This window comes from Pogona vitticeps, chromosome 2, assembly GCF_051106095.1.
Source record: "Pogona vitticeps strain Pit_001003342236 chromosome 2, PviZW2.1, whole genome shotgun sequence".
NCBI lineage: Eukaryota > Metazoa > Chordata > Lepidosauria > Squamata > Agamidae > Pogona > Pogona vitticeps.
The window spans coordinates 31,804,221-31,830,297 of record NC_135784.1 but is presented as its reverse complement, the minus strand read 5'-3'; the positions used below and the strand labels follow the sequence as shown (position 1 = coordinate 31,830,297).

Here is a 26,077-nt window from a genome sequence, read left to right as displayed (position 1 = left end):
ATAATGTATCCTAGATTTATATATAAAAGGTAGAATATCTGTATTCACCTTTCCAGTAACACAGAAAAAAGGACTGAAGCAAGTCCAAGAACATTATTAAGAACAGGCTAAATAAAACAGGTTAAATAATAATACCATTAAAATAATTACAATCATCAACACACAATCATCAATTGGCCCATGCTGCCAGGTACTGAGTATCTGTCTAGAGAAAGGAGTACAGTACTCTGGTGGTTTCAGCTGCCTCCTCTAGTCAGGTCTCATGCTAGATTGTCTTCTCTACACTAGGATTAAATTGCGAATTACAGTTGGTTTACTTAACCAGCAACAACAAAAAGCTGGGAAGGGAAGCAAGGTACAGGATGAGGTAATAGAAGCACTGAGATAGTAGGAACTGTGGAGAAAGAAGAGAAAAGAGAATGCTCATGGCCTGCTTCCTGTCCTTCCTCTCTCGTTTCTCATGTTCAGGCACCAGGTTTGCTTCTTTGTCTCCTTCCCCAACACAGAGAGATACAAGATCATGGCCCCACAACCTACCTATAACTGCCCAATGGATGAAGGACCAAACATGCCCAAAGTCCTAATAAAGCTAACTAAAAATGAACAAGTAGTACAAAAACAACAGTAGAAAAGCTTTCGAAGGGGATAAAAAATACGTATCTTCCATTTCGGCTTACTCACACAGAGTCACTCCTTCTCCAAGGCATCCACCGCCAAAAGGAAAAATTCCAAGACATCTCCCCTTACTTGAGTCTTTTCCTTAATGCAGCAGGAAGAGGTACTTGCTTCCTGGCCTGCCATCAGCTATGCACAAGCTCTCTGCATTTCTTCATAACTGCTAGGATTACAAACTTCAGAAGACTTGTTACGTATCAGAAGGCAGTTTAGTACAGATGTCTGCACAGGTATGGCCACCATCAATTGAGCAACTCTGAACGCATTTTAAGATATCCCAAGGATCTGACTTAACACAATCAAAAACCAGCCTGAGCAAGTTTGCTGCAACCAACTGGGATTTGCTTTTGAGCCTTCTCAGAGGGACTATTTTTCCCCTCTGTTTGAAACTGAGTGCAGTTCCTCTTCAGAACAGGAAGTTGAGTATTTTCTATATGCCTTGCAAAACAAAGATTAGATAAGAATTTGGAAGGGGTGGCACTTGCTGACACAGTGTTGTCCTTCCAGAAATTTACAACAAAAACTAAAAGCTTTTTTTAATTCAAAGGGTGATTTCTCTGAATGTTTTCAGGGAATAAGGTGACATTGGCAGTAGCTGAAACAATATGTTGGCTAGCAAAGAAAAAGATCAAGCTTCTCTACGGGCAGCTATATCACAGATTTCAATACAGATGACAGGAGCATCAAAGCAGTCGCAAGTTTCCAATCTGAGGAAGCAGAGGAATCGGAAATAAATTCCATTTTGGCTGCCTTCAAAAACTGAAGCCTACAGGCCAGGGATATAATCCACATTCCACTCACAATTGCCAGAAACCACAACCAGCAGTGGCTTGCCTTTCAGGACAGTCCTCAGCAGCTCAGCCCTGTGCAAGTAAGGAAAGAAGGATATAGTTCTAAATCACCAACGCTATCACAGTTGCACAAACTCTTTTGACTATCACTATGCATCTGATTATGCACAAACTAAACATGAGGTGGTGGTGGGGAGAATATTGTTTTGTCATACATAAGACAATCTCTATTACTACCAATGTTTGCAAACTTCTCTGAACTTATCAGCAAGTATAACAGTTCTTCATTCAGCTATGCTGCCCATAAATTCCAGGACTATTGCTTTGAGGCTGCTAAGTGAACACTGCAGCTGGAAGACCTGTCTACATGGCCGTTTGTTCTCCAAACAAACAGTTACTACAACCTATCTGTGTTTATTTTTTGTATCTTTCCTGGTTAAAAACTGCCCTTGCCATTGTACTCTAAAACTAGGACACATTATTAAATTTTTGTGTAACAAACAAGCTTAGCAATAAAAAAAAAATTCCTGTGGTCTGTGTAGGTTTGTATAACCCAACAATTTCAAACGTAAAATAGGAAGAGTCGCGCTTAAAACCAAGGGAGTAGCTGTAGTTTAGTTTCTGAGCACATGTTTTGCATACAGAAAGCACCAGGTGCAAATGCTGGCAATGCCAGTTGAAATGTCCTCTGAGATGTGACATAGCTGGGAATGACCCAAGACCCTGAAGAGCTGATTCTAATGGGGGGGGGGGGGATCCAGTTTGGATGTGGATGGTCCTAGGGTCTGACCTGAAGGTAACTTCAAGAACTTGGGAATGTCAAATGGATTCAGCAAAGTAAACAAACAAGGGATAGGGAAACTTTGCCTCCTACAAAGCTGTGTTAGAATTCAACTCTGAGAAGCTCCGAATAGCATGGGTAATAGAAATCTAACAATGATGGAATGGCAGTCCAAAACACCGGTGAGGAGGGACAAAAGATCCTTATCCTATCACAATCAGAGGCAGCCCAGCCCATATTCTGAAAAACAAGAAATACTTGGGAATTCGGTATATAGGGGGTTGACAACAATGTCACATTCCCTAAGGTTAGGTGGCCAAGGTGGAAAAGTCTTTCAAGACACAGCACACTAATGACATCCAAGCAGACCAAAAAGAGCAACAATATCTATTTATGCTAGTCAAAATGAGGAGGAGAACTGTAGATAAGATTCAAAGAGTAAACAGTAAAGCAACTGTGGATTGGGGCCAACAAAAAACCCAGTCCTGTCAACTTTACACATTATAAAAGGACCAAACAGTTTGTGACTTCCTTGAAAAGAGGCCAAGGATCATGGTGATAAATTCGGAAAGCTTAGTCAGTAGAGCCAATAAAAAGCAAACTGCAGTTTATAACTTATAAGGGAAAGAGATGAAAATAAGCATCTATATAATATAGAACATATAATAAGGATGACAATTCAGAGAATACTGTGCAGATTCTGGATGCTCAGTCAAATACAAATATATATAAAAAGAATAGAAATTAAAATATTAAGGGACTTGGAATATCAACCTTATGAGAAAAGGGACCTTTGGGACCTTTTAAGGTTTAGGAGGAAAAAAACACACAAAATTGGCACATCCTAAGTTTAAGTTTACAAGCTGCTGAGACTCACCATCTAGATAAAAACTGCCCATACAGATATATATTGGAGTGACAGTAGATTAAACTAAAGATTTTCACATGAAATATACCGTATTTTCCGTGTATAAGACTATACTTTTGTCTAAAATTTTTAGACTAAAAATTGAGGGTCATCTTATACATGGAAGTAAGCTAAGAAGAATACAAAAACAAGTGGAGGGGAAAGCAGGAATCAAATTGTTCCTGCAGGACTTTGATCCGTGCTTTCCCCTCCACTTGTCAATCCTTAGCAAAAGGAAAGCAGGGATCAAAGCATTGCAGGATCGCTTTGATCCCTGCTTTCCCTTCTGCTTGCTAAGTCCCATGGGTCTTGATTCTTTCCACTTAAGGGTGGAAAGAATCAAAGCAATCACGTGGCTGTAGAATGAGTAGAAGTGATCCTGCAGCACTTTGATTCCTTTCCCCCTATGCTTGCTAAGACTCAGATTTCTTAATTTTGGTTTAGAAGAGTGGGGGGTGTCGTATACATGGGGGCATCTTACGCATGGAAAAATACAGGTAATCTTAAAATATTGTAGGGAATTTATGGAGGACACAGCTGCCAACAGAATGAATAAAAATCAAAGATTTTTTAAAAAATCAAATTAATTTCAATCACGATTTATGGTAAATCAAAAATATTGTTTTGTTTGAATTGTCAAAAATTCCGATTTTATTTAAATCAATTTGATTTTAAACCAAATCTACCCTGTCTGTCATTTGATCCCAGATCATGTGGAAACAATTAACAGTCTCTGAGAAACAACAGCAGGAGTCACAGTGGAAAACAGGATTGCAGGCTAGGTAGGCCTTTGCTGATCAAGCCGGGTTCTGCTCATATGTATGGTGATAAGATATGGGAAGGTCATTTGTTGTGATGGAAATGCATTAGATCTAATCAGGAAAGAAAAAACTAGCAGTTGTTAGGGACAACAGACCTCCCATGTTCCTAGGTAAAGTATCTGCTGTGAATGACTTGCAGAACGGACTTTTATGGAGTACAACTTTCATAATCTCACAGTGGCCATGCTGGCTGGGGGATTTTGTGAGCAGTCACCCAGAAAAGATACATTCCCCAGTTACTGTTTTGAGTAACTAAACCCTACAGCAAAGAAGAAGGTGCAGAGACTTGTGCTTTCATACGGAAGAGGGCGAAGTAATAATCAGGCAAGGAACTGAGAGCCAGACATATTCTCACCATAAAATCAAGAAATGGAGTTTGAACTTCCGTACAGTGGTGCCTCGCTTTACGATTGCCCCACGTTACGATGAATCCGCATTATGACGATCTTTTTGCAATCGCAATTGCGATAGCAAAACGATGGTCTAAATGGGGGAATTTCGCTTTGCGATAATCGGTTCCCTGCTTCGGGAACAGATTCTTCGCAAAACAATGTTTTTTAAACAGCTGATCAGTGGTTTCAAAATGGCCGTCGGGTAAATAAAATGGCTCCCCACTGTGTTTAGGAATGGATTCCTTGCTATACAGGCAGTGAAAATGGCCGCCATATGGAGGATCTTCGCTGGATGGTGAGTTTAAGCCCATTGGAACTCATTGAAAGGTTTTCAATGCATTTCAGTGGGCTTTTTATTTTCGCTTTACAATGTTTTCGCTTAACGGCGATTTTCCTGGAATGGATTATCGCCGTTAAGCGAGGCACCACTGTAATTGTTTCTGTACTTTCCTCCGGTTCTGTCATACCAGTAAATATTTAAACCGAAAACCTAACAAAATAGAACAGGAAAACAGATAGGCCAGTCTGACTTTCCATCTGCAAAAATCTGGCCTATCCCATCTTTAATGCCTCAGGCAAAGCTGGGAAACTTCTTTCAGGCCAAGGTCAAATTAAATTTCATGGATGTTCTCAGAAACTACATGTAAAAAGACAAACCCCCAAATACCAGCACATTTTAATTTAGGTCTCATTGCCAGTAAATGAATCTTATAGAATTAGAGGGGAGGGAACCACAAAAACTGGTAACCCACCAAATGATGGTGTCATAGAGGGGGGTGTGGTCATCTAGAGCAGGGGTCCCCAACCTCCGGTCTGCGGCCGGTGCCAGTGTGTGGCCTGGGCTGCAGAGACAGATCTCTCACCCCCCGCATGCACTCCCCCACAAGCCCCTTTGCACATACATGCAAGTGTGCACCTGCCCACTGCAAGCGCCCTTTGCACATTTGCACGCCCGAGCGCCCCTTCCCCTTCGCACATCCATGCGAGTGCATATGCACCCACGTGAGTGCCCCTTCCCCATCGCACATGTGCATGAGCATGGGTGTGCCCCACCTTGCCCACACATGGACCCCGCACTCCCCCAACCGGTCCATGGTGTCAAAAAGGTTGGGGACCACTGATCTAGAGAACTCACAAGAGGTATGTATAGCGGGACCACAGGAGGACTGCATTTGGTCCCAGACCCTAGGGTTCCTCATGTTCTGACAGACAGTGATGAGACAACTCTTTTCTGAGAGCATGAGAAGCTGTTGCCAGTTTTGTGCTGACAACAGTGGGCCAGATTGGCCAATGTCTCACTTGTGATAGGCAACCAATTGTGCACAGGACTGAAGGCAATGTTCAAATTGAACAAGCACTTCACAAAATATAAAGTTTCATCATCAGTCACCTTTTATACACATTGAATAGAAAAATATTTTTTGGAAACTTTGGGGCAACTAGAGGGTCTGCAGCCAGGGTGTTAACTCAAGGATCATGTGGCCAAAACCAAACAGTGTATTATTTTTTTAAAAGGCTCCTTACATCTGAACTGTGTAAGCTTTCCCTCGGGGCTAACTCGTGCATTAACATCTACTCCTACCCCAAAGAAAACATTCCAAGCATATGAACACATGTTGTGTAAATTAGTAACACACAAGGTCTTGACTGGCTGAGGCTTACAGGATTTACGCCAGTCCCTTTTGGAGTTTCATGTTTCAAGAACGTCACTGCTTCAGACTGGTCTCATACTCTACCCTTAGCAACTTCCCTGGCCCTTTCAGCTTTCCCACAGTAATATATGCACACAGATATAGCACAAAGCAGGCAGCTCTTTCTTTTAAGTGCTGCACACCACACACCCTGTGGTCTCCCCTGCCCTCAAATCTCTGTCAAGATTCAACAGTCTGAACTACTCACCTGCATGAAGGAGGACAAAGTAAATGAAAGACAGCTCTTTATGTGCAGAAGGTTTTTGTAGTAAAGAGAGTTCAAATTAATTGGAATCCTTTCAGTCATGCTACGTAAGCCATCTTGAACAATTTGTTCCAAATAAAAAAATGCAGGCCTGATTGACATAAGATGAGTAATACAGCCAAGTCTCCACGAATCTACCAGGAGCCAAGATCCAGACAAGCTCATCCAGCAAAAGCCAACCGCTTTCTCTTTGTCTTCCCTGCTTGCCCACATCTATGCTGCAACATCATTCAAAGCATTTATCAAGCTGTCACTGTAAAAACTTGTGACCAAACCAGTTTGATTGCCCAAAGCTGAACCCTGACCTGGTTCAAAAAAAAAAGATGGAAGGTCAACGGGACCTTTGCTCTCTCTGCTTAGGCTGGCTCCAGTTGTACCCATAGGAGGGAAACTCCACCTCATAGAGAATTGAGCAACAAAAGCTAGGTGGAAAGGAGATAAATTCATCTGATACATTTTCTCTTGGCTTCTGTGGCACTGCATTTAAAACTAATTATTATTGGAAGTACCAAGTATCATCCACAGCATTTCCTTTTGCAATCCTCCAGTGAGAGGATTCTTTTAAAAAAAGAGGGAGAATTCTGATATGTACCTCTGCACGTTTCCCACATGGTAGCATAACTCTTTAGGCAGACAATGTAGCGTCTGCCAAGTGTTTTGGACTATCACTTCCTCAGCCACTCCTTGATTGTTGGTCCCGCCGTCTGGGGCATATGGAAACCACAGCAGACAAACATGCAGGACACCATGTTGCCCATCTCTAACGTCAACTGCATTTTAGCTCTCGATGTAATGATCAGCGCTTCAAGACTGAGTAATGAGATGGTAATAATGATTCAAGACGTGACATGATTTGCGACCTTGTATGCACAATTCCCCACACCCACATACCTATATCAAGGGTGGATGCAGCTTTTCCTCCCAGCTTGGCTGCTGACGTTTCAGGCCTCATTATAGGGTTGTCAAGCTAAGAAATATTCAGAAGTGGTCCTATTGTTGCCTTCTTCTGTGCAATACTAACAAGAGTTAGCTTGAGGGTCACTACCGTTGTCTGTGTAATATCCTCCCCATCAGTGTCCCTTTGTCCTACCGCTGTTGCCCAGTAGCTGACTTCTAAGTGCTTCTCTGCTCCCATCACCACTGGAGCTATCCACTCTCTTCTCTGATGTGTCTGTTACTCCTGAAGAGAGTGGGTACATCTTAATCTGGCACCTCAAATGTGACTGTTCCACCTTGCGTGACCCTGATAGACTAGATCAGTAATGGAGCCTAGCCTCCTGACAGCATTGTTCTTACCTTCTTGATACACTGAAAGTCCCTTGCCACATTAAGGTGTGAATCCATGAGGGGTACTGGAAAAGGAAATAATGCAATGAAGAGTAGAAGGCAGCAGAAAAAGAGGAAGACCAGATATGAAATGGACTGATCACATTATGGAAGCCAAGGGCCTGAGTTTGAAAGAGATGAGAAGGGCTGTTAATGATAAGACATTCTGAGGTCACCCGTTCAGTGGATCACCATAAGTTGGAAGCAGCTTGATAGCACCTAGTAACAGATAGGAATGACACACTGTACTATACCACACATCCTCCTTCCATAGTACCTTCCTGCTCTAAGTGAGAAAGTTATGTCTCCTCTTGCACCAAACGGAAAATCACTGTGATGCACTGAAGCTTCACTAATATATGTCTAGCACCAGAAAGAGAAACAGATTGACCCGTGGCAGTGTGAAGAAATACTCTTGAAAGAGCCATATTTCGTCACACTATACGGAAGCAATAGTCAGCTATTTGGTTCCAGCAACAGATTCATGATGTGTGGCCTTGACTTAAAGACAGCAACTCTTAAATAAGAAGAACTCTTAATGTGGCTGTCTCTGAGGCGATAGATTGCCCATTCCAAGAAAAACATCTGAATCATAATTTCTAAGGATTCAGTTCATTTTTATCAGAAATAAACTCTGCTGAAGTCAAAAGCATTTTTAAATTCCCAGTCACACCTGAAGGTTTATACTGCTGCACTTACTGGATTCTGAACTCAAGGGCAGCTCTGGACATGATGATGACAAGACATAATGCATGAAATGCAAGTCCCTGGAAAAGAGAACCAGTGAAATAAATGGTTCATTGAGGTCATACCCTTTCAGCTTGCTTCCACTTCCACTTCAGATAGCAACTAAATTTAGCCTTGACTGGCAACGTGCAATCTGTAGATAAACAAGAGGTTGAAATAAACTAATAACTACTAAGACAAGGTGCTTTCAGATGACTAGAGACTCTGATTTACTTTTGTAGTTACCATGCCAGAATGCATGTTAGAGCCACCATAAATGAACAAACAAGACTTTCTCAAGTCACTTGCAAATCAAGCTGTGCATCAGACATTTCAATGAAACTTTCTGGACAGATAGAAAACTCTAAGGACCCACTGAGCTTATCCAAGATTTGAGATGACTTTCCACTTGAATAAGTTTTAATAACAGAACTTCTGGACAGCTCAGTGGTTTAGGTCTTTGGATGCACAGCCAGAGATTGGGGGTTCAATTCCCCACTGTGCCTCCTTGACAGGGGCTAGACTCAATGATCCAGAGGGTCCCTTCCAGCTCTGCAGTTTGAAAATGATTATTTAACAGGTAAGGATAAGTGCCCCAGCCTGACTTTTAGGTCCCTGTGAAGAACTGCCTGTTCAGAAGAAGTATCTTCACACTCAGATTCATAAAATGTCCAGTATTGGCACAAACTTCCTCCAGCAAGATTCAAGTCTTCCAGTTCTGCCAAAATCAAGTGAAGTTTCCTCAAAACAGCAAAATCTGTCTCCACAAATGATGACATTTTTGACAAAAACACAGCTAGCTGGGTGTGTTCAGACATGCTTGAAAGGAAGCCTCTAGGCACAGTCTCAATCTGTCACTCAAGTTCTTTGATAGCTTAGATAACTTGTTGCCCTGCCTAGAGGGAACAGGTTATAGGTTTTATTACATTTAATGAAACCAATATTACTCAGCTAGGCCTTTAAGAAAGTCAACACAGCTTCAGATTCATAGTTACTAGCTCTCATGTGCACAGGACAATGATGGAAACTCCCTCTTCTACCCTGGGTTTTATACTTACAGGATCCGGGGGGGGGGGGCTTTCCGCTTTGCTACCTTTATGGGTCAGGTGAGAAGGCAGAACAATTCAGTTTCAGCTGCCTTAACTTGAGGATTACAGCTTTGTAAACTCCATAAGGAGCATGAGATGAAAACCGTTAAGAGTTCATAAAATTATAGGAGAGAAGAGTTACCGTATTTTTCGCACCATAAGACGCACTTTCCCCCCACAAAACAGGGGGGTGGAAAGTCTGTGCGTCTTATGGAGCGAAGAAAACAGATTATATTTTCCTGTTTTCTTCTCCTAAAAAAATGGTGCATCTTATGGAAAGGTGCGTCTTATGGAGCGAAAAATACGGTAAGTAAAGCTACACAGAAAATAGAGGGCAGAGAGTCCAACTACGGAACACGTATGAGGCTTCAGGAACAAAGCACAGGACAGTCTAGCAACACAGGCTATCAGCACAGCCTTATCCTTTGACCTTGGACTTAGACCTAGTTATAGTTTGACACAGAGCAGTCTAGCAAGTTCAGCAATTACATTAAGAGAATTACAGGTTATGGGTCACATTTCCCCCCCTAAATATATTTCTCCCATATGAAAGAACAAAATCATCATGCTCAGTGGAGAGAGGGGGGCATTGCTTACTGAACTGCAGCCTGATGGGGCTAACTTTCTGGTGGTGTGCAAGAGGGTCTTCTCTGTTTTGGCAGCCATCACGTGGAAGACACTATTCCCACTTGAGGCTATGTGGGCTCCCAGGACTGGATGTTTCTGCTGTCAACTGAAGACCAAGGTGATTTTCTGATTATTTTCCTAAATGCTACCTCATTTTTAATGAACTGTGATTTTTATGAAATAAACTATTTTTATCCTCTTTAACTACTGGCTCTTCTGTTTCATTCCTTAAGTTGCAAACCATTCTGAGATTTTGCTCCATTGAAAATCTATACAGAAGTGCTTTAAAAGAAAGTCAGTCCATCATCTAATTTAACACAATTTGAAGAGGGAAAGGTGTAGCCATGGATAGGCTGTAGCAGACAGGAACATCACTTCCAGAACCTACAGAACCTTAGTTTTTGTCAAGTAAGAGTTCTCCATTCTGTACCCATGCAGTCATACGATCACCACACAGGAAACAAGACACCAGTGAGATGGCCACATACACCGTCAACCATGTGTGTGACTTTTTACACATCTGCTGCGCACCAAATTCAGTATAAGCATCCAGGCAAACACAGAATCACACTTAAGACATTCCAAAGACCCCACACTTAAAATTCACACAAGACATTCCAAAAACCTCACACTTAAAAGCTTACTTGCCATGTTTCTTACATCCCCTCTTCATACAAGGACAAGACTCCAAGTGATTTTAAAAAGTTCAGTTTAAATCTCCGCTAACATTATCTTGCTGTTGTCACATGCCTGCCATAAAAGACATTAAAAGATTTTTTTCTCTACCTCCATTTGAAGCTCTGTAAAGATAACATATATGATCACCTTGATCAGATTATTGAGTGTAGCTTCTGGAGATATTCCTTGTGCCATAAGAGAAAGATATAAGTCCAGCTCAGGAATGTCCTGCTGCTGATAAGTTATGCATTTATTTCTCATTTGTCCCATTCTTTATAATCCTCCAACCCAATAGGGCCAAACCCAACTTCATAAACTTGCCTTCTGTCTCACTGGCAGGCTGAATTATCTAGGGGGGAAAACCACCTTTCTGTCGGTATCCAATTTCCAGCTGCCGGGAAAGCAGCAAGGCTTCTGCATTCTGTCAGACCTGTTTGGCAGGACCAGCGGAGAAGGCAAGTAGCATGCTGCTGTGCCACAGTTTGAAGCCCTGAGTGCTAGTTTCACATCCCCCAGGAAAATCCGGAAAGAGGGCTCCTCCCTTGTGGGAGGACAGAGGGTGGGGTTAAGAGGTTGCCAGAGGGAAGGGCTCTTATCAGGAAGTAAGCCTTTTCCTCTTCCAAGCTGGAGAGGAAAGACTTAACCCTCACATATCCAGAACTACAGGAAAGCAGTTTGTAGACGACAACAATTTTTCTACCAGGCTGTATTTACTCCAACTTCATACATAAAGACATCCTTCTCCTGCTAAGGATGGAGTGGTGGGTAGAATTGGACCAGAATATCTGAATCAGCCACAAGTCAAGGATAGGATGATGTCTGCAAAAGTGCTGGGAATAGTTTCTGGGGAAAAAGAGAAAGGAGGGGGGAAAGCAGATTTTCTGGAGATTATTAGCTAGCAAAGCAAGCAATGACCGCAGTGAGCTAATTTCTGCTGCCACGTTTCCCCACAGACGAGTGTTAACCATTAACTGTTCTCTTTCTAGCCAGCTGCTGGCCTGTTTCTGTTGGGGAAGGCAGGCAGAAGAGATAAACAGGATACAGAAGGAGGAGGGGAAGAGCCGTGTGCATGTGAGTGGAAGGGCGTTCAGAGACACACGCACACACATATCATCCTGTCATAGAGAAGGGATGAAGGAGGAAGAGGAAAGCTCTAGCAGGGCCCCAGGCTTCTCACAGGCCCCAACAGGAGGAGAACAGGAAAAGCCGAAGTGTCATCTTGCACCTATAGCTAAACAATGGAATTTGGGGGGAAAGGAAGAGATCGCTTGAGCGGAAGGAAATAGAGATACAATGGTATGTTTCTTGGAACTTTGTGGCAGGAACTTGTAAATGCAGATCCTGGATTTACTTTAAATGCTACCCAAACAAACTTGGGTCCAGAACTTTGAAAAGATACTTTTTTAGATGCCAACTCTCAGAATCTCTAACACTCTCTATCCTATGCTAGCTGGGCAATTATGAGAATTATAGTCTCAAAAAGCTTTTGTAAGCTCTGGGTAAATGTGGTGAGAGAAAAACTCATTTCACTGCAGTGGAAGTAGACACAATCAAGAGGATGAAGGTTAAAGTCTGTGCTTAGTTCCCCAATTATGTTGTCTTCCGTAGATTTATGAGGGCAAGACACATCATAATATATTTAAGAAGTGCTCCATATATAAAACCAACAACAACAACAAAAACCACACCCAAATTTATTCAATTATTCTTTGGAACAGCAAGGCTGCAATTGAGCACAGGGACAACCAGACACCAAATTAGGACCAGATTCTCCAATTCTATCCCCACCTCGGCTGCCCACTCTCTAATCAGAAACAGAGCCTTTCCTCTCAGCTTGCTAGTTCTTCGCTTGCTGGTTCTTGCATAACGAGGCAAAGTGGAGGAAATAAAAGGAACAAAATAGGCCAGAAACAGGAAACCAGCATCAGCAAACCCAGAAGAAAACATGATGTTCTAGCACATAGTTCAGAAACAAGGTAATGTGGAAAGCCACACAATGAAGTCCAACCTTAAATAAAATAATCACACACTATGAAGTCAATTTTGACTTAATCGTGATGCTTACAAAAGTCTTCTTTCTAGTTATGGAGTACTCAGAAGTGGTTTGCCATTCCCTTCTTCTAAGGGCGCCCTGGGACTGTGCCGCTTGTAAAAGGCTACACAAAGCGGCTCTTCTGCTGGAAGGCACAGGAGGGAATTGAAGCCCTGATCTCTGAGCAAATACTGTACGTAGTTGAGAAACAAGAAAAGATGGAAGGGCCAATAACGGGGCCAATATAAAAAATTCTGAATTGATGCCACACCTTTGTTTTGTCGTTACGGTGGCATGCATAAGCTTTTCAGATGGTTTCCCAGATGTAGACACTGTCCAGACCCAATTACACTCTGACAAAGTTGCTGTATTGTGCGTCTTGAACACATGGATTTCCTCAGCTGAGGAACAGAGCAGTCAGGATGGAGCAACCAAGGTAATGTGAATACAGTCTAGCAATTACAGCAGAAAGGCCAAAGGATAAGATGAATGCTGGAAAGGTCAGTCAGTCACACAGCTAAGAGCGCTGATTTGAGCATGGAGATGACAAATGGCTTCCCATCCCTGGCAGGGTTAGTCCCTCTGAAGTCCTGAGGGACAGAGAAGCAAGAATCAGACAGAACTCAGTGTGTCCCAAAGGAGCATCCCAGTTCTCCTCATTAGGCAACTGGGTCATTTTCTTTCAGGGGGGCTGAGATACTGAAAAAGTATCTTCAATATTACCACCCCCTCCCTGACTCTCTCTGTAGACACAAGAACAGAGACTTTGATAGTGTTCTACATCTCAGCTGTTCATTCTCATTTGCCTGCATTCTGTTTTATACAGAGACTATGAAGCTATATGTTAAAAAGGAGGGTATGCTTCCAAAACCTACATTGTACAGTGGGGAAGAGAAGGTTAATGAGCAGTTGTACAAAACCCTTGCTTACACTGGAGCAATTTGACAGGGAGAGCCAATATCGCTTGCCCTTCAACCTTTCCTGCTTTCTAAACACGGCCACTGTTAAGAAGCAAAGTGTCACTCTGAGGAATATATATTTCTTGTAGTGATAATTCCACAGCCATTTCTACAAATCATTCTAGACAAGGGTCTCTGATCTGCAGACTGAAGGTACTCATAACTTTAAAGGGGCACTTCAAGTTTGTACTTTACTGATGTGCTAAACACCGACTTAGATGACAGCTTCGATTCTGCCACATCTCCAGTTTTAAAACTGAAACACCTCAGTGCTTAAGGCACACAGACCCATGAATCAAAAAGAGAGGATGCTGTATGCTTCAGCCTGATGTCATAATATAAGATGATTTCACCATAGCCTCTTACCCAACTATCAGTTCATCCTTCAAATACTGTAATCTTCTGAACAAGATTACAAGAGAACGACAAAAAGAACTATCCTGTTTTCCCAAAAAGAAGACCTAACCTGAAAATAAGCCCTATTATGATTTTTCAGGATGCTCGTAATATAAACCCTACCCCAAAAATAAGCCATAGTTACTTAAGTGAAACCCTGCCCTCCATCATTGTGCAGCAACCAGAAGATTAAATGACTGTAAAATAAAACATCCCCTGAAAATAAGCCCTAATGAGTTTTTTGGAGCAAAAATTAATATAAGATCCTGTCTTAGTTTCAGGGAAACACGGCAGATACGTTTAGCTTGGTATGAGGGAAGACATGATAGAGGTTTTCCAATATCTGAATGGTTGCCACAGGGAAGAGGGCACTGATTTATTCTCCACTGCACCTGAGAGTAGGACAACAACCAATGAGTGGAAATTCATGAGAGGGAGCTCCAACCCAGAGGAATTTCCTGAGGGTGAGAACCATTAAGCAGCGGAACAGCTTTGCTCCCAATGTTTAGCTTGCCCCATCACTGCAGGTTTTCAAGAAATGATTGGACAGCCATCTGTCCAGGATGGTATGAGGTCTCCTGCCTTGGGCAGGGGGTTGGACTAGAAGACCTCCAAGGTCCCTTCCCACCCTATGACGATTCAATGATTCTATGAAGATGAATACTATCCAGAGACCAACTTTCAAGCTGGAACAGATATAAGCAAGCAGCAGTTGAAGTCAACCTTGTTCGCAGCTGTTCAGAAAATATGCCTTCCCTTGAGACACCAGGATGGGAATGTTTTGCCCAGCTGGTTCACTCAAGCTGTTCAGTCTGCTTCCCTACAGCTATAAGGAGCCAGAAGACCTAGGAAGATTCAATGCAGAACACTATCACTAAAGTAGTGGAGCCAAAGAGGTGGGGGCAGCAAAACAAAAAAATACAAAGAATTTGCAGAAAACAATTATCACACTTTATATTGTGGCTTGTCCTGCCTGGTTAGTTGAATCCAATAGTATAGTGTTTTCCTGCCAAAAAGGAGCAGCTTCAAATTGGGAAACAGAAAGGGGAAAACTATGGATGTCTGGGAAGCTTGAGAAAGGTTGGTGGTACCACAGGAAAAAAATTGCAAGACATGGAAAAGGAAAGATATCTACATAGCCAGGGATGATTAGCTACTTGAAGACCTAAGGTTAAGGACCCTCCTTTCATTTTTAAGAAAACAGAAGGGTCTTTAGTCCTAAAGACCATAATCTGGCTCCTTTGGAAAACAGATGGTTCACAAACAGCAAAATCTTGTAACAGATTCTATGCTACGGGGTTATTATGTGCAATATACATACCCACTTTCAGTCAAGTTTCAGGTTGAAAGAAATGGGGTAAAGAGGATTCTCAATGTGATAAAGGCAGGAAAACACACTTTTTTCTCCTTGTCTACAGAAAACCACTTCCCACAAAAATTGATTGCCATAAATTATGAACCACCAAAGGGAAAGAAAAGACACAATCCTAGAAATTAGACCCTACAACAAGGCCAGATGGCAACTGTGTCACCCACTGCTTGCTACAGACAACAACATGATAGAGCCTAACAGATAGCATCATTCGCCAACCATGTCCCTTAATATAAGGTCAAGGGAAGCAACATGGTATCCTCCAGACTTTTCGGACTATATTTCTTAACAAGCGGACATCATTATTCATTGACTATTGTATCCTCTTGGACTAACTTTGGAAGGCTGGAGTTGAAGGGGGTATGGGGACACTGCAGTTCTGCAGAACATTTTTCATGGAGTAGCATTAGGGAACATCTACTTAATTGTGTGATCTTTAAGCTGCAGAGTACTTTAGGCTTCAATCTTGTCTCCCATATTATTTTAATCACTACCTGAAGCCACTGAGAAAGACCACGTGGAGATCTGAGGTGAGATGGCATCAGTATGTGGATTACACCTCCTACTATTTCTTATTTATTGAAAATATTTTACCCCATCTTTCTCCTTAAAAAGGATCTAAGGCAGCTTACATTACTAAGACAATATTTAAAAGCCAAGAACAGTAAGTATAGAAATATTTAAAAAGAATCAAACAAATGCCACATTAAAATGGCAAACAAAATCAACACCCAAAACAGATTCAATGGAACAAGGCACAACATATCATTTAAAAATCGCTCCCGGATACACAGTCACTAAACAAAAGCCTGTCTGAAGATAAAGGTCTTTGTTTCCTTGTGGAAGGAGAGCAAAAATGGGGCCAGCCTGGCCTCCTATGGGAGGAAGTTCCAGAGTCTGGGTGCAGCAAAAGAGAAGGTTCTTTCTTGTGTCCCCACCAAACATGCCTGCAAATGTGGCAGTGTTGAGGGAAAGGCCCCTGATTATCTTAAAATAATCCTAAAATTATCTTAAAATAAGGAGCCTCGTGGCACAGTGGTTAAACCACTGTTACTGCAGCTAAAACTGTGCTCATGACCTGGGGTTCAAATCCCAGGTAGTTGACTCAGCCTTCTATCCTTCCGAGGTCGGTAAAATGAGTACCCAGCTCGCTGGGGGGGCAATGTGTAGCCTGCATAATTAAATTGTAAACCGCCCAGAGTGTGCTTGAAGCGCTATGGGGCGGTATATAAGCAGCACGCCTTTTGCTTTTTAAAACTCAAGGGAGACACAGCCCTGTTCCCCTACTGTACCTTAATAAATCAAGGCAGTGTAGGGGCTGGACCAATGCCCGTAGGCACTAAGAGAAGATCAATAACACAGAATGAATCCTCAAAAGTCAGAAACACTGTTGACTGTCAGTTTGACTTCAGAGAAGAAACAGATATTTTGGGTAGAACTGTGCTCCCCTTGAAAGAGGAGCATGTCACTTGGTGTAGTCCTGGACTAACTTTGGTACAAAGGACCATGGAGTCCCAGTGGATGAGAGTAATTACTTTCAACTACAGTACAGCTCTTCCTGGATTCAGTACAGTGATCCAATGCTTCAGAATCTCATGTTTTAGCCACCATCAGACATTATTCATGTTGTTGCCCTCAAAGAGGGTTCACCTCCAAATTCCTCAGATGAGTGTAGAATTCTGTTGCTCAGTTACTGGGCAATGTATCAAGCCACAATCACATTACATATCTCTTCTCTAAGCTTACTGACAGCACATGACAGCCTATGAAGCCAGGACTAAGTGCACCCAATTTCAGGCAGCAGCTATCTTAGAAGCTCCTTATGAAGAAGCTAAAGTTGCATCTTCTCTCATACTTTTCCTTCCTCTGTTATGATCTATAGGAGAAGCTCTAATTAAACTATCTGCCAATGAAATAAAGCATTTAGGGAAAGACATGGGGGTTTGTAAAATGTAGCACTAAGTGTGGTGTGCTCTTTCAGAGGAGGCTCATCAACACCCAATTCTAGACGCTTAACAGGCAAATAGATTTTTAAAGACTTTATGAGTCACTTAAGCCATGTTTTCTGACAATTACATCTGGGTTTTTTTATTGTCACAATATGTGATCATTAACTTGTATGTTTTTTGTCTCTATTTCTTGGAAGAAAGACAGAAATTCTAGAAATATACAATCCACAAAAGGGGCAGAAATCCTTGCCTATTACAGTATGTATGCTGAGAGAATGTGAAGATTGTTTCCACCACCCTTTCTTGCTTCATACCCTCTCTCTTATACTATAAAAGGACTGGTGACAGATAGCTTCCTCAGGCATAATGGGCAATGAAACTAATCTGACCTGCCTGGGACACACTGACCAAGGTGACAACAAGGAACAAGGCTGCAAAGAGGGCATAGGAGGCTGAACGCTTGAAATAGATTTCTGGTCCTACATAAAGATGACATTTGAAAAAATGATAGACATAAGACAATAGCTAGTGGCAGTGGAAGACAGGAAGTTCTGGCGTGTTCTGGTCCATGGGGGTCACAAAGAGTCCGACACGACTTAACGACTAAACAAGTGTGTTTTTGTTTTAAGGATTATGCTGCTTTTAGCTCTCACTGACTGCAGATCAGCAGAGGCACAAACTGCCTCCAGAAGTGGTAGGCTTTTGTTGGAGGCATTTAAATTGAGGCTGGATGGCCATTCACCAAGAGGGGCTACAGCTGCATGCTGCAGTAGGCTTGACTAAATGATCTCTAAGGTCCCTTTCTATTTCACGATCCTGCTGCCTTTTATGGATCTACATCCTAAATGGAATCAGTCTAACCTACTGTTACACACGTTTGTTGGCACCAAGCAGAGTTATTTCTTCTACCGGAGGTGCGTATGCACTTTGCGTGTTTCAGTTTCCAGAAATGACTACAATTTGCATACTGTTTTCTCTGTCTACCCACAGTGGGTAAACACCTGTTAGACAATATGCTCAATTCAAAACAGTTACTCTCATGTCTAAAAAAGTTAAGCTGTTTGAACTGTCTTCTATAGATTGGTAAGGGATGTCTTCTGATTTCCTCACTTTTAAGCCTAATACTTTTATATTTCATTAGTGTCAAATTTCCCTGCTCCCATAAAAACAAACTCCTTGTGATCTTAATAAACCACAGCACTACCCCCATTTGACTTAGACGATACCATTTAACTGACTCTGTACATACCTATTCTTTTGGTTTTCTGAGACAATAATTACTTCTAGACGGGAAGTAAGGAAGGCTTTACAAACAAGTACTGTGACCTCCCATCTCTCTTCCACAAGGCAATAAAAAACTGATGGGGGTATTATGAGTTGCAAAAGCAGTCTGTTAAAATGTTGGGGAACTATTAATTTGTTGTGACTTTACAAGGCTGATTTGGTTCATGGCTGGTATGTTGCCCATTTCTCCTGGAAACATTCACAACATGAAACTTTCACCTAAAACTGAAGGCAGCCATTTTGAGACAGTGAGCAGCATTCGTAAACCTTCTTGAGGCAGACTCAATGATAAGCCCTCAATCTTTGATGGTATCTTATAGAACAGTTATATTCCTCTGTGGTTTTTAAGCTGGAGACTGCATCTTTCTGTACTCTGTCTACTTTCATCTCTTCTAAGTGAGTCACCAAATTTAGGAGACATTTGCAGATAATCAGAAACATCTACAAAGAATGATGATCAAAGAAAGGGGATCAGGAGGTGGGAGCCATCGTGCCTGACTCAGAGACCGTAGAGGCAACACTCAGCAGCAGACCCCCACTGTGCAGAAGAGAAACAGAACGGATGTGGAAGATCAAAATATAGGACAGAACTGTCAGAACAGTGTCATTTTTAAGCAGGAAGAAAGTTGTTCAATATCTTGAGCGGTTTATAACCTCTTAAGCTGAAAGAAATATATTTGGCTCTGTATTTTGCATGAATTCCTGATCTTTAAGAAGCCTCCATTTGCTTTTCCAACCTTACCATGAAAATAACAAAATCAGATTTTGTGTAGTTTTTTTCTTGAAGAATCTGAAATCCTCATTTTGCTCATTTCCAATATTTATATGCCTAAGTAGTTATTGAAAAGGCATCTCAAAGGGATTGTTCTTACGTCTCAGCCAAGTTTGCATCTAAAACATATTTACTGCAGATCTGAGCCAGGAAGCATCAAACATCCACTTGTTGAGACAACTTGTAAAAAGACTGAACATTTCGTGCAAAGGGAGCAGGAAATCCCTTCCAGAGAAAAGGTCTTATGCCTGCATGTATCCTAGCAGGGCTCTAAGGCAGATAAATCCTAAATTGTGACTAATAGAGCTTATTAAAAACTCTGTTTTAACTGACATCTTCTTGGTTTTAAAAGTTTGTTGAAGAAGCTAGGAAATTTACAAATTCATCTGGGCATATATGCAAAAGCTGCATGAAATAAGCCTGCATATGTCAGACAAGAAGCTAACTTATGGACACTTTTGTCAGATATTTAAATGAGATTTACATGCAATTAAAGTGACTGAGGATTCACACATATCCAATTCAAAATCTTACATAGAAGTCAAGTGAGTAATACTGCATGACACTCCTTAAAAACCTGGAAAAAGATTCATTCTTAATGTTTTCAAAATACACTTTTGCACAATGAAAATGAATCAATTTTTTCTTTGGATAGAAGCAAGCAACGCTCTTCACACTTTTAAACAAATGCATAACTTACAGAACAATTTTCATGATATTATGTTGTGTAGATATTATATCCACTTCCTTATATCTGCAATCCCAATGAAGCACCTAATCTTTTTATAAAAAGGTGTGTGGCATTACACCCTATAGAGATTGGCTAAGTACTACCTACTACAGGTTAATGCACCGTTATGATCTTTATTTGCAGCTTTTTTGGAAGGCGAGACAATGCATAAAAGAACATGACTACAGAATTTCAAGCTGTACCTCTATGCTACAAATTGTGACATTTATATTTGAACCCAAAGCAAGGTTTTCCCTCAGCCTTCATATTGAGACTTTTGTTGCAACACACACAAACACACACATATGAACACATATCCCTCTCTCTAAGGTTATTTTGCGTCATATGTTTTCAGTCACACAGAAAGTGTTTAAGGAAAAACAGGAAACAGACATTATTACTGACAGCCTATTTGACTCCAGAGTGGAATTCTACCTTCATTGCACAATCTTATTTAACTTTTATTATCTGACTGCTGTAGCATCCATGTTGACCACTCCTGAAACAATCTGGGTTGCAGATATGCCACAATCTTCAATTTATGATCTCTCTTCAACTGCCTTGCAACTCTCTCCTCTTGAGGTCCTGACCTCTCTCCCTTCCTTCTCCTCTAGTCAGTTACAGTATTACCTTTGCCTTTTCATTCACCGAACAACCCATTCACTAAAAGTTTTATTCAACAAATAACAAATATTTTTGGCATTTATTTTCTCCCTTACTAATGGAAAATCTGTGTGCACTGTGAGGCAGTTGCTGAAAGATTGCCAGCATGAGCAAATGATTGTCCACCGTAATAAAAACTGAATGCACATTGGAAAAAAACACTATCTACAGTCAATGTGGCCCCTGAACAACTAAGCTGCGTGACCCAGCTTATTTCTCCAAACAGAAACACAGATAGAGGGCTCAGGGGCAAAGCATAAAGCAAGTATACAAGTGGTCAGAAAGCACCGGTCTCCTGGTGCCAAGCAGAGAGAACTTTATTGGCTTGGATGATTGCCATTATGAGAGAATGCACAGCCAGAAAGTTCCAACCAAGCAGTTTTATGCTACCATAGTTGCCCATGTGTGATGTTATAACCAAGTGTCACATGCGGAAATTAATGGCATTTATGCAAGCACATACACAACAAAAAGTTTCTGTTGTGAACACAAATGTATCCACGTTGTGCTGCTCCATCCAGCTTTGCCTTTTAATCAAAGAAAGCCAAGGAAAGTAGCTAGCGCTGTTTCACATGGCAGATTAGGAGAAACCACAGAAAAGTATATGAACCCCCCCTTCCCCCCCACCCAAATCTGCATAGCCACAGTGCAAGTGGAGAATACAGACCAAACCTCTCTCCCGCAGTCATTTTATCCCAGGTCCTTCAGCCATCTCACGCCAGCAGGCTGGTTTTGCTGAAACACCCTGAGCCTCCTTCCTCAAGAGCTACCACCAGCATCTATTCCAGCAGTCTGAAGAGGGAATGAGGTGGGATAAAAGGCCATTTTACCAGCCCTGCCTAGTTTCTGCTCATTTGCTCTGGCGCATCAACATCTTGAATTTAATTGTTGTTCACTAGTTCATCCAGAGGTAAGAGACTGAGCTGATTTAAGAGAGAGATATAATTAAGGGCTCTTCCTCTACCTCAGCAGAAAATCACTACAATGATTAATTCAGGTAATCAGAGATGGATAGAATCCAGTAGTCACACCAAACACCTGGTAAAGCTGCTCTGTAACAGGGTGTGGCTCGAACATCTTGCAAAACAACTTCAGTATCACTGACCTTGTTAGTAAACAACTAACCATCAGCTTACACAAGACATATTGTGTGGCTTACATACAGTACAGAACAGGATATACTTTTGCAATGTTTTATTTTGTTCCACCAAGCAGTATAGACCAAGTGTCTGTGGTGATAAATCTGCTGTTCCATTCAGGCCACTGCTGATACAGAGCTTCTTCTTCCACATCAAAGTCTTAACAGATCTCAAACTCATTATTGCGCAGATATGGACATGCACACATTTCGACCAATTTTTCTTTGTCCACTGACTCAGTGAGAACCACACAGACCTGCATCCTATTCTGTAGGATAAGAGACAACTCAAGACCTGGCTCTTTAGGCAGGCTTTCCCTCCTGTCAATGCCTAATTTATTTGCTATCTTCAACTGTATTAATGTTGTTGTTTTATTTTATTATTCTTGAGTGTTGTTAGCCACCCAGAGTAGGCTTTGGTCTAGATGGGCAGGATATAAATTAAATAAATAAATAATAACTCTCCCACTCCCCGACTCAAAAGAACTGCTATAACATGTTATTAAGAAATAAGCATTATCTTTACTATAGAAACTGAAACTCCACTCTCCAAGTAAAAGATTGACCATTTGGGAATTTCTTGAACCTAGAAGAACGTAGAAATGCATAGACACACATTAAGTCAATAAGCATACCTCTCGCTACTTTGACAATGGGTTTCACATATCCGGAACATGTAATTAAGAATCAGAGTGATGGAAAGGGTACAAGCTTGTGAAGAAGTCTTAAGGGAAGAGAACAGTGGCAGAAATAGCACTCAGAAATCAATGTCTGCACTGGCTAGCACATTGCACAGTACATCAACAGTACTAGAAGATCACCCTACAGCACCACTGTAGTGGCTTTTGCCTCACTGAAACACACGCTGCACTGATGCATCAGTATAACAAGTAGCATCAAAGTAAGATGCAATTGCTCAAGTCAGATCTCAGGGACCTAACAGAAGCTGAATAGTAGCAACAGTGAAAATTATCCAAGTCTTTCTTGATCTGGTGCCCTGTTGATGCATTACAGACAGCTGTCCAACTCCCAGGTTACCTTTTCTCTAGTTTTAAGCTATGATTTCAAAACTTTCTAGTACTAATTAAAACATGAACAGCAAGATTTAAAATCAACAAAACAGACAAAAGGACACTCAAACCTGTATGCCACAAATAGTGGTAGTTGCAACAAAGTCCCACAGACACTACAGAATTGAGTTTGCAGCTCCTTACTTGCATGAGCTTTATAGACAAGAACTTATAACCCTACAGACACTTATTAGGAATACAAGTTAAGACAGTTAGATTTATCCCTGCACAAAGTGTACAAGATTGTAATGCATGAATTGTGAATTAGAACCTCTAAGTTCAGATTTCACTTCTGATATCCACTCAGTAATCTCACATAACACATTTCTGAATAGCAGTGGCAATACAATCCATACATGTTGCAGCAACCCTATGAAAGTTACGGAGATTATTCTATACTTTGAAATTTAACCCACTGTGTAACTACTACTATCATAATCACTGGTGCTTTGAGTTTAGGTAGGAGAAATCAGCTCAGATAAAATCATGGCAGGCCACATTATAGATGTGGTATCTCTTCTTCTGCACTTTGTCCTCTCGCCTGAAAGCCAAATAGATACCTAGAAAACCATTTAAACTTACCTTATTGTAATAGAAGACAAATGGGATGCCAAAGGACAATAACTAGGAGCCATGGGGAGAAGGATACATTCTACATTTTGCCAACTCTTGTCAGATTCTACTATTATGTGTAGAAAGATATAATTCAGTCATTCCATATAGACATACCACTGGGAATACACAGTTCATAATATCAAAACACACACACCCCAGTAATAAAAAGGCTGGTGTAATATATTACTGATTTATAACTAATTACTTCACAAGATAAGAAATCTCACCTGGCAGGTAGCACTTTTCCACAGCTGTAGGATGGCCAGTCTAAATCTCTCTCATGGGGGAGGGGGGGTCTCTTGGCACCCCCCTCCCCCCTCAAAGACTCCACCTTGAAGAATCAGTGCAGGGGGGCAAACCTGAACAGGTGTTTTTTTTCAACTGCCTGTCCAATTCCCCTTATGCTGGAAAGCAGGGCAAAATATGCCTATAGCCCCAGCACTACTACAGAGGAAAGCAGCTTCGTCTTCTGATCCCAGGATAATTCTTCTCAAGTCTTTAAGGTTCTTGCAGAATCTTCCATCTCATTGAGAGGATGTCCGGCTTTCGCTACTAACCATCTAGGCTGCTCAAGAAAAGCCATGAGCCACAATACTCCATCTCTGCCAATTCCAATTGTGTTTCTCAGAGAATATTACAGGACTTCAATTTCACATCTGTCAGTGCAGAATTTTTTTTTCAAAACTGTCTCACAATAGTTTTCTGCTGGATCTAAATCATCCTGACAGGACTGCTTGCAAGAAGACAGTACAGGACACTGCGAGTTGTTCCGATCTCAATCACCTCGTCCCTGCATAGTACATAAATGTGGATTAGAAACCATATTGTAATATTTGAGCAAATCATCCCTACACAGCCTCAATCATTCTTGCAAATATTACCTAGATTATCATTAATCTTAGAACTTTCCTTTGACCAACATAATTGCTTCACTCATACTGAGATGCATAGTGGAGCCACTTCCTGCAATGCCAACCCCTCTCCCCAGGAAATAAAACAGTTCATCCTCACTATAGATGTAGCATCCCAACTAGGAGCACAAAGTAATTCCCCCACATGCAACCTTCTTCCTGAAAGAAAAGCAGCAGCAGCAATACTGTTTATCACTCACATCCCTTCTTCCCAAAATGTACATGCATAAAAGAGAGAGGTGCATTTGCAAACACTAAAGCAGGAAAAGTTTTCTACTGAAGTTCTTGGAACCTGCTAGTAGTCGAAGAGGACGACAATACTAGACTATACACAGTAAGGATGCAGACCCAGTATAAGGAAGCCTCTTATGTTGCCCTATAAATTACTAATAAAGCACTGTTTACATAGGGACACCAACAGGAGACGTAAGAAGTCTCTTCACACAAGTCTTTTTAAAAATAATTGGAAAGACCTTTCCTTATTCCTCAGTCCCTCTAAAGGCCTCTTCCTTTCCCCTCCCCTCACTAGATATTAAGCTTTATCACATACAATAATAAATATAACATGGAGCTGATGAGGGCTGAGCTTCCCCCATTCCCACGTCGCTCGCTCCCTCGCTCGCTCGGCCACCCCCCGTTATCCTCCATCTTCCTCAGCAGCTCCCTCCCTCTCGGCTCCCTGCTTTCCTTTCCTCCTTCAAACGGGGGCCAGACAGGCTGGCCTTCCCACCCACCCCCGCCAGTGCGTATTTCCCTCTCTTTCTCCTCGCCCCTCGCTTACACTGACCGAGGGCAACGACGCCAAACGTCAACCAGTCTCAGAATTTCATCCACTTCCGCCTGGCAGCGCCGGAAGCGAACCCATGGCAACCAGACGTCCCACCCTCCCTTCTCTCCGCTTCGCCTCGAAGGCCACGCCTCCTTTCCCCTCTCGACGAGTGAAAAACTCCGGAGTCGCTCGCGCCGTTTTCCTCAGGAGCCGCGCCTCCTTCCACAAAGGCCACGCCCCCCGTGGCTCCTCCTCCTTTAATGCTGAGAAGCCCTTGCAAGAAGTCAGTCAAACAGTAGGCTTGGCCGCGCGCCCCCTTTGTCGTGACGTAAGAAAACGTCACCTCCTTCGCATAGGGGGAAGGGTTACTATATTCATGACGCACTCGGTGCCGCCAGGGCCCTAAATCGCTAGGTTTAAAATTGCCACGCCTACATTCAGGAGAACCCTCCCTTGGGGTTTCTACGTACTTAGTTGCAACTGCAACGTATTGAAGCGCAGCCTAATCTGCGTTCTTCTTGCGCCCCCTCGTGTGCGTGTTATGTGCTGTCAAGTCTGAACCGACTGATAGCTAGCGACCTTAATAGGGTTTTCAAGATACTGTATAGATACAGTACAGTATCTTGAAGGTATGGTTTTACCAGTTCCC

General features: G+C 41.9%; 1 protein-coding gene across 8 annotated transcripts in view; it reads right to left on the bottom strand.

Moving 5' to 3' along the window:
* Window positions 1-25,716, bottom strand: part of MGAT1 (alpha-1,3-mannosyl-glycoprotein 2-beta-N-acetylglucosaminyltransferase) — a 37,421-nt gene extending 11,705 nt beyond the window's left edge. Inside the window, exons 1-3 of one of the 8 annotated variants that reach the window (XM_078388759.1) lie at window positions 25,441-25,716; window positions 23,976-24,538; window positions 11,090-11,611 (exon numbers count right to left, since the gene is read on the bottom strand). The gene's annotated coding sequence lies outside the window, so the exon portion shown is untranslated. The other 7 variants (XM_078388758.1, XM_078388757.1, XM_078388760.1 and 4 more) reach the window with 7 other exon arrangements.
* Window positions 25,717-26,077: the final 361 nt, after the last annotated feature.